An 8573-nucleotide genomic window follows, 5' to 3' on the forward strand; every position below is an offset into this window, starting at 1 on the left:
GGCTTTGACTTCTTTTTCAGATTGGTGATTCTTCTCAGAAAGAATTTCTATATTACCCTACTGGTCCTTTCAATTAACTTGGACTTCCAGTTTTTTAATTTAATTTAATTTAATTTTAATTAAAAATACCTAAAATGCTGAAGCTTAAAATTCGACTGTTTGCATGCTGAGTCCCTGTTTTCACAGGAATTTGCTGTTTTACTAGGATTGAATGCTACTAATCTGCAACAATGACAGCCAAGCTTTTCCTAGAAATACAAGAGAATAGTTACAAGGATTAATAGGTGTGCTGGTTATGTTCTTTTTGTAATACAGTAAATTGATGCTTTTTCTAAAAACTTGCTAAATAGAATCCATTCAGATTATTTGTTCTTCAACTCTGGTCCAAAACAATGCTTGTTTCAGATAGTGAGATGAGCACTTGTCACTGCAATATATCCAGAATGAAAGAATTGACAGAATAAAAATATTCAATTGCAATTGCCTAGAATTTTAGCTTTTCAAGAAGTGTAGCTCAGAAATTATTTTTTAAATTGTGTTTCATCCAAATTTTGCTTTTCCCCTTCTCTGTCCTAGTTTCAGTGATTACATTTTGTCTGGCTGGAACAGAAGTTTAAGCCTTTGAATTATTCACAGCTACTACTCACTCTGCTGATCACCAGCTGCTCTCCAGTTCTGTGGTCCTTACATACCTGAAATTCCTATTTCTTCGAAAAAGTCAAAATAAGGGAGTAATTCTGTTACCTTTACTTTTGTAGTACAGTTTTCCACATTAATATATACTTACAAGGACTGCAACATATTCAAATTATGGTGTGCATTATATTATCTCAGTGTGGCTTTTGCTGCTCTCAATGGCTTCCGTGTCACAGTGGTGACACAGACCATGTCCTCCCATACTGAGGGGTTTTGAAGGTTCCCACACAAAGGTGTTGCACTGCAGAAGGACAGGCATCACTATTGTCACACATGGCTTTATTTCAAAAAAATAATCGGGCACACTGAGATTCTAGGCCTGTTTATGCTTTTGTCATACCTCTGCCATAATTTCAGAAGGAGTGATAAAGAGTATCCTGTTGGTTTAACTATCTCTCCTTAGATCTGAAAGGAGAAGAAAGACAATAATTGTTCCTGTGAGTTGCAGTTCCATCTTCTCCAAGCCTTTCATTGGAACAAGGACAAGCAGTACATTTTATGATTTTTCTACACAGCAAAGAGGAAATCTGGAATGGAAAGCCTTCAACATAAACACATGCACTGAGAGAAGTTGATTCAGATGTTGATATTTCTTTTTATTTCTAGCATTGTTTATTTACTATGCAGTCCTTAACCTAATTAATGATTCCAACTTTTGAAATTTAGAGTTATCAGAGGGAAGAGTGGTATGTATAGATAAAAAAGGATACAGGAAAATATACCACAGCAACCGCTATTACTGCTTGAACTTTTCAGGTTCATGTGGGATAGATGTTGTCTCTGATCTCACTAAAAGATAGCTTAGAAAAGACTTTCAAAGCAACCAACAATTTATGATTTTCCATTATTTTGTGTGGCCAAGATGAGGTATCATATAAAGATCCTGATCTCACTTCTGAAACAAAAGTTGTAGCCTGAAGCAATAGCCAATATTTTGGTGTTTCATGGTGAAATGGAGGTGTGCAGCTCCACCAGTCCTCTTCAGCTGTGAGTAGTGATTACAGTGAAATTATTGCTCATATCCAGTGTTGCTGGGAAACTATATTACACTTTACGGCACCCTGGGTTTCCTACTCAAGCTATTAGGGAGTCAGCAGGTCTGCTTCCATGTGGAAATATGTGTAAAGAAGGCACTGAGCCTTGTTTCCAGAGCCCTGCAGTGGGAAGGGCCCAAGTCACCCATCCTGGGTGTAGCCACAGCCTGGCTCTTGTACTGCCCAAGGTGTATCCTTTGAAGGCCTTTTTATTAAATACCTACTTTATTCCTTTAACATTTTCAGGCCTCTGTTCTAGGTAGCCTCTCAAGGCATCACTCTTCTGAGGGGTGGTTTCTGGGTAAAGTGCCATCTGTGCCCTAAAAAATATACCAGGAGACCAGAAATATAAAGAAAAGTTTCATTAAACAAAAACTTTTGCAAGTGAAAGGGAAGACTCAACAAACCTTGGCACCCTGCTTTAACCCTAGACCTGGTAGCTCTTTGAATTTGCCTTTTAACCCTCCACTGCTTTGCTCCCCTCTCTCCTGGCAAACAGAAGGTCCTTATACTACAAAGAACGTCTCCTTTAGAGCACATTTATTTGGGAAAAGAATGTAAAACATGATAGAGCTAGATCCAGCCACAGCTCAGCAGATTTCATGTTGCAAGTGTGCTATATTTTCTATTAAAGCTGGCGCCAGCGATCAATTTCCACCATTAAGTCCACTCTGTGTGGTTGTATATTTTCTTAATGAGGATCTGAAATCAGCCTCTTTCACTCAACTGACAGTCTGCCAGAATTATGCCATCTTTCCAAATGCAGAGATCATATGATCCATCTGTTGTCTGCAGCCATGCAGGGGAAACATTTTCCAAAGAGAAATGTGGGTTGGTCCCAAAAGTATGTAATTATCCAAATGCTGAAGTGTTTCAGACGTTTCAAGGTGCTCTTGAGCTTGGTCTTGGGCATTGAAGCTCCTATGAAGTCTTTGAAAATAATGTACATAACTAAGTCATTGAGTTGCCAGGAAATTTTCAGAGTACAGGCGTAATTTTAAAATTATTATTAAATAACTTTGAGCTGAATCAGATATTTAGGCCTCAGCAACATCATCTGGGGACATTTGTGAGTACTTACAATCTCAAGTAGTTCATTTTTTTATTGTTAATATTATCGTCTCAGATACAAAAGATAAAGAGCATTAAGTGAATATGCAGAAAAATGCTTTAATCTTTTTTTATAATTATTTCATTATATGCTAGAGTACTGCAGTAATTCTGCAACATCATTGACTCTCATAACTCTGCAAACTACCAGACGCAAAAGAAGTTGTGAGATGATGAATAATAGTAATGGAGGGGAAAAAAGGAAAATATGATTGAGAGACTGTACAATGAAGGGCTATCTCAGATCTTTCTCTACCTTACATGAAGGCGTGTGGAATTCATTTCATATTACATCTGACTCCATTTAAATTTTCTCTGCAGATATCTTGAGTATTGCCAAATATGATTAAACTGACAGTTTAGGCCCTCATCAGGCGCCGCCTCCTTGATGTACAGAACCCAAATTTTAATCATGAGCAAATGGAACTTTCTCTGAAGTACTGATAACTGTGCTCAAACTACTAAACCAGTCCTTGGTAAGATAGACTTTAAGTCCTATAGATGTAAACAACTTTACCAGCCCCAAGGTGTTAAATTTGGAAACATCCACCTATTAATTCCTTTATTCTGTCAGCTGTACTTGCGTAGACAACAGCATAAGTCAATTCTTGCTGTTATATGTTTCAGACATCCAGGAAAAAAATTATTTCAGAATTCCCTTTCAGATCACAACTGCCATACATACGGACTAAGCCCCATTATGCTGAGCAAGTTCTGGGATGATACCAGCATGGGATTTGCCCTTGGAGAGAAATAAGTTCTACCAAAGCTATAGAGAGAACACATATTTGTCACATTTTAAAAATTTAAAATGTGCAGGCATATCTCCAGAAATACATAAACTGAACCAAACCCAAAAAACCCCAAACAAACAAACCAAAACAAAACCAGATAAATTTCTCATCTTGTTTTTGAGAGTAGTAGAAACATGAGTCTTTAGTGTATCATTGACCAAATTATTTGAAGGATACAGTGCATGAGCCAAATATTTGACTGGAGAGCATTTTGGTGTATGAGACCAGTTGTTTTTGCCTTCAAGCTGGAAAGACATGATCGATACCTGAGAAGGACACTACAGAGGAAAAGTTCTAATGACAGTCACTTCAATCCTGCTTCAGCTTACAGAACACAGTTCTTCTGAAGCTATGGGTCATTAGAAGTATTTATTATGAGGGTTTCTGAATGACTTCCATAGCACATAAACACCAAATATCACCCCAAAGATGCAGTGTGACCTCAGAGATGAAAAGACAAGATTCTACGCACAAGGTATTTTCTTTTGCTGAAAATATCCAGAGACACATTTTCAAATGACAGAAAGTCCCCATAGAGGTTGGTAATGATCACCTTGCAGTAGCATGGTTGAAATGCAGGTGGTACCATGGACGTTTCTTAGTGAAAATCTAGGGAAAATGGAAACCTATGCTGTGGTTTCTTTCCACTCCATGTATAATGCTACTACTGGCTGCATAGTGTTGCTCTCTGGTGTGTGTATTTCAAATGGGATGATGCTTATCTACATCATTTGTGGTGCCACAGCTGCTACTGGGGAGCTCCTAATCCATTCCCTTCAATCCTGATGCCCTTACAGTAGCACCTACTCCAGCATGGATTTCACATGCCATTTTCAAATGCTCTTGAGCAAAGTTTAATGGCAACTTTTTGTCATATAATATTTTGCTAACTTCTATGACTTAAGGAGCAGCAGAAATCCTTTTTTCCTCAATGAACAGTTTGGGAGGGATGTGGCCAAAGAAATACAATGCCTTCCATTCCCACAACCACAAAGAATGAAAAAGCAACTTCTACCTCTTTATAGCAGTGTAACTTGTTTCTGATATACATTAGATCAGTGGGAATTTGAAGGGCTGTTTCTCACAGTAATAGCTGAGTGACTGTATTGCCTTTTTTCCTCCTCTCTATATGCCTTTGGGTTGGCCCTTTACCTTTAATGTGAGCAATTATGAAGTGCTTCCTATCGTACATCTGATTTAGCTTTAAGAACTTAATTTCCCAACAGTGCATCTAATCTTTAAAGATGGTTATTTTTCTTCTTTTTTGGATGAAATTTTCTACCCACAGTGAATTCTGTGAGGAAATGGCAGGACTTAGACAGTTAACCTGCCAGCTACACTAACAAATCAGATAGTTTGACATCTAGACCAGACTATTAGTTCCTGCAATGAACTGGCAACATGAAGCCACGGATGGAAGGATTTGGTGTTGCAAAATTTTACCTGCCAAATTGGAGGCTAAGTTGTCCTCTCAGAAGAAACAGCCCATTCCGGGATGCATCCTCAAGAAGGAGAATGTGGCAGCTGTTTCACTTTTTGCAGCAACATGACACAGTGTTATAGGAAAGAAAATACAGAGAGTTATCTTAGTTGATTGAAATGAAGCCAAATGACAGTGTGCCATACCACAGCCACTCAATTACATACGTTGAATGTAGATAAAGTTGTAGTTACCCATAATGGACTTTGGCCAAAAGAAAACATCATGAATCTTTCCAAGACACTAAAGGATTTTCACTGACCAAAACTTTAACATGTTGGCAGATAACTGCTAGGTTGAAGGCCATTTGGGGATAACAAAAATAGATCATAATTGTCACTGCAGATAGCACATGGCTGTAAGCCACTGAAATATAATTGATCAAACTTCTATCTGTTTGGAAGGAATGATGAACATTCTACTGTCAAATAACCCAGATTCAGCAAAAATTCCTGCAGACATATGTCATTCCAATTACTCAAGTCTCTGATACGTGATTACAAGCAAGCAGTGCAATAAGCTCTGTGAGGCTGTAGCTTGTATTAATACTGGGAGTTATTTTTATTATAATGGATGCTCTAAACACTATGCATTTTCGTATGGAAAAGGATTACCAACTGAACAATAAAGTTCACTGTTTTAAATTAAAGCCCCTGCTATATTCCACTGAACATCCTCTACCTTCAAGTTAATTTCAGCATCTGCTATTGCCAAGAGCTGCATTATTCCTTTTGCAAAGTGTGAAAAACAAAGCCTAACATTAGATCAGACATTAGAAAATATTGAGTTGCTCAAATACAAAGTGAGATGAAAACTTGAACATATTTTAGAGCCAGAAGAGTATTTTGGAATTAGGTCTCTGCTCTGGCTTTGAAAATCTGGGCCATATCTTACTGCTTAGGCATATATGCCCTACTGAGGTCTAAGCATCCTTGCACTTACTAGCTCAGCAACAACATTTCTATATGCAGAAAAATGTGGATGTTTTGAAGACTAAAAATTAATTACAACCTTATTGAATAGGATTATTCTTTTAATAATGAAAAATTCCACAAGTTTGGCTAAATATTAGAGAACGATGACCGATGCTTTACTCCAAAGGCAGCCTTTCTTATTCTTATTCTCTTAGGCTGGACGCATTATAATTTTTATTTTATTTAAAGTTTAATTGACCCTTTTTAAGACTTGATCCAAAGGCCACTGAAACAGTCTCCTTGACATCAAAGGATTTTGGACTGAGTCCTTAATGAATGTAAGCACAAATGTTCTAAAAGGAGAAACAAATATTTCTCTGCTTCTGACCTGAACTATTTTTAGTGCTGCAAGGTCAGATAGTAGATTTTGGCATGAGAATGTTTGATATAGACACTTTTCAAGGCAGAAGCAGTACAGTATTTTGCATAAATATAAGTACAGATGTTCATTTGGAGGTCAGAGTTCATAAATAGCCAAGTATGTACACAGATACATGAGGAGTGAATGTGTGCTAATTTACTTTAACGTATCAATAAACTACTACCTCTCTGGAAAATTGCTTTTGGAACTTGCTAACTGAGATTTGTGCTCTAGATCAGCTTCATTGTTGACCTACTATATGATCTTTGGTCAGAAAATAAAGCCAAGATGTGGACCAATGGACAGATCAGTCCTTTGTGAGCAAGGTAACCTAATCATCATCCTATATTCTGGAGGAAGGCAAATGAGATTGGAGCTGTAAAATGAGGAGAAATTATGGATATCAGGTCTTTAGGCATCACAGCTGATAGCTCATAGCACAAAAAAATTATAATCTCCCCTCACAGAAACGAATATGTAAAGTTTGATGTGTGCTGACTGCCTTTTCTGAAAGGAAATATAACCTGGCAGAGAAGCCTTAAAAGTTTTTCTAACTCTAAGTAGGTGTCCTTGGAAGTAAGGTAATTGTGGAAAGAGTGAGATGGGTGTCCATTTCTGTGAACCTTTCCTCTCCAGGCTTACCTCCTCTGCATGGCTACATTCAGCCCATGTGGTCTCTGGCCAGGAGGAGGAGATGGATGGGTTCCAACTTGGAGACCTGGCATTCAATCAGCCTACCAAGGAAGGAAACCCATTTCCTTTGCCCTGGAAATCATATGTGTATGTCGGGATGACCTTCCATGCTCTTCCCCTCACACCAGAATTTGCTGCCCATTTCAGATGTAAAAACCAGCATATTATCCTGTCTACTGAACTTCTATGTTCATTTATGAATTATGAGTTATGGTTACTTCTCACATGACTTCTTTTTCATTTTCATCTGTGAGATTCCAAGAACACCTGATATCCTAAAGGAGACCACATATAGTAGGAAGCACGGGGTGGGGATTTTTCCCAGGGCTGCAGACATGTCTAACAGGGTGAAAGCCCACTTCCATGCTGGAATTCTGGCTCTATGGTTCTAGCTGCTTGAGCTGTGGGGTATTTAAGTTCACCCTAAGAAGAAGGCTTTATGGAATGCTTTATCCATCACCAGTGCTGGAGGTGCATTCTCCCCCACCTTGGAAGAAAAAAGCAGAATTTGTGGCTAAAAGGGCCTGAAGTTTAATGGAGTTTCCTTGGGCCAAGTGTACTGAGAGATTGAGTATATAGATTTGAGTAATGTGTGGGAGCAAGAAGAAGACAAAAATAAATTATATTGATATAGTTCAGGAAAGAAGGAAGAGATGGAAAAGAAAAAAATCAAAGGAGCTGAAATAGCCAATAAGCTCCATTATTAATAAAAATAACTGCTATCCCCTGGAGTGTAGATAAGATTGTTTTACTAAGTGGTCTTTTCAGATTTACATGTGAAACTGCATAAACAAGACCCAGAGCCATAATTAGGGGCAGAACTCCACCACAACATTAGATATGTTGATCTCTTGTGATGGGAAGGACTGATCTTGTCTAGGATACATAAGGGGATACCACTCAGGCTTACACTGAGGTACTTAGGATCTGCTGAAACAGCCCCATCCACGGCCACGAATTATTTCTGGATCTGAATAGAAGATTTTCTATAAAAACACGTGTTGAAAATAATCAGAGAACTTAATTTATTGGGAGACCTGTCTCCTGTGTGGGCTGGCTCTTTTGTCGGTAGCCTATAGGTATTTCTCGGCCTTGCACAGGGTCGAGAGCCGGGAGCAGAGGATGGATGCAGGAGATGCCGAGGGCCAGTGCGCGGGGGGCGCAGCGCTCCCTGCCGCCGGCCCAGGGGCGGGAAGGATGGGAACACTGGGAACAACGCTGTCGCACCCTTTCGTGGCAGTAAGCTGCTGGGACATCTACATGAACGGCCACACGACAACGACCTTAAAAATTAAATAAAAATCATTGTAGCAATTTTGACAATGAGACTGACTCGTTAGAGGAACTCCGCGTTATTCATCTGTTTTTCCAGAGTTTCCGAACGAAGCGAGTGTCAAAGCGGCGGCAGCTGGAAGCCCGCCCGTGGGAAGA

At 38.9% G+C, this 8573-nt stretch overlaps 1 long non-coding RNA gene across 1 annotated transcript in view; it reads right to left on the reverse strand.

The window, feature by feature from the left end:
* Positions 1-2084: 2084 nt before the first annotated feature.
* The window catches only part of LOC115949572, a 9598-nt gene continuing 3109 nt past the window's right edge, over positions 2085-8573 (reverse strand). Inside the window, exons 2-3 of the long non-coding RNA XR_004083014.1 lie at positions 5078-5166; positions 2085-2660 (exon numbers count right to left, since the gene is read on the reverse strand). This is a non-coding gene — a long non-coding RNA (uncharacterized LOC115949572). The remainder of the gene's footprint in view (positions 2661-5077; positions 5167-8573) is intronic.

Source organism: Geospiza fortis, unplaced genomic scaffold (assembly GCF_000277835.1).
Source record: "Geospiza fortis unplaced genomic scaffold, GeoFor_1.0 scaffold138, whole genome shotgun sequence".
Classification (NCBI taxonomy): Eukaryota; Metazoa; Chordata; class Aves; order Passeriformes; family Thraupidae; genus Geospiza; species Geospiza fortis.